Genomic DNA, 1,093 nt, shown 5'->3' on the forward strand with positions numbered 1-1,093 from the left:
GGCCTATTTGGTTTTTCTTTCAACTTTTGCCTCAAATCAGCTCTGGAAAATATAAATGGTGATCCCTTTTTCTCCGTAAGGGATGTATTACAAGACACCTAGTGGATACCTTTAAAATATATATACTGTGTTTTTTTCCATGCATGCACTCCGATGATAAACACTAATTTGTAAAATTGGCACAGTAAAATAATGAATAGTAAACAACTAATAATAAAATAGAATAATATTATGGCAGGTAGCAGTATCAATGCCCTGGAATAAGGGATGGTTCATATCCAGAGAGGGACAGCACTAGATCTCATTAATATACTCAGAATGGTGTATAAATAAAACTTATGAATTGCTTATTGCTGAAATTTTCCCTTTAATATTTCAGATTATAGTTGACTGCAGGTGACTAAAATTGACAAAGGGAAACTGTGGACAAGAGGAGACTAATGTATTACATATTTATATGACTTAAATTTTGGGTAGATGTGAGAAACATCTGGAGATTTCTTAGGATTATTTGGTGGTCAAAATTAGGAAACCCTCGTGCTGGTTATTATAGAAAAGTAAGTTTCTATGACTTGATTTTTGTCCCCTCAAATTCCTTTGTTGAAATACTAACTGCCAAGATGATATCATTTGTATATGGAGCTTTTATGAGGTCATGGGGGTGGGGTCTTCATGATGTGATTCCTTGCTTTGTTAGATGCACTGTTTGAATCTCAATATCTCCATGGTTGCTGCTTCAGCAGTGAGCAGAGCAAGTGCAAGTTTCAGGGTCACATGTTGGCTCTTAAATTATTTAGCCTGGAAATACAACATACCACTTTCTCTAATTCTGCTAACTGTAAGTAATCACATGGACTCTTATCTGCCTCTCTGTATATGGTTTTCCAGTGAGACATAAAATCATCTGCTATAGGATCTTAAATTAAAAGAACTTATTTGGGGATACTATAATACAAGATGATTGATCATGAAAATTCATGTCAAGTTGTATAGTCCAGGCCAGGGTCTCTCAAAGTGCTCAAGTGTGATCTCTGAACCAGCAGCATAATTTGGATACTTGTTAGAAATGCAAATTCTCAGCCCTGCCCCACTT

The sequence above is a fragment of the Carlito syrichta genome, unplaced genomic scaffold, assembly GCF_000164805.1.
Source record: "Carlito syrichta isolate Samal-C Ts95f unplaced genomic scaffold, Tarsius_syrichta-2.0.1 Scaffold288011, whole genome shotgun sequence".
Classification (NCBI taxonomy): domain Eukaryota; kingdom Metazoa; phylum Chordata; class Mammalia; order Primates; family Tarsiidae; genus Carlito; species Carlito syrichta.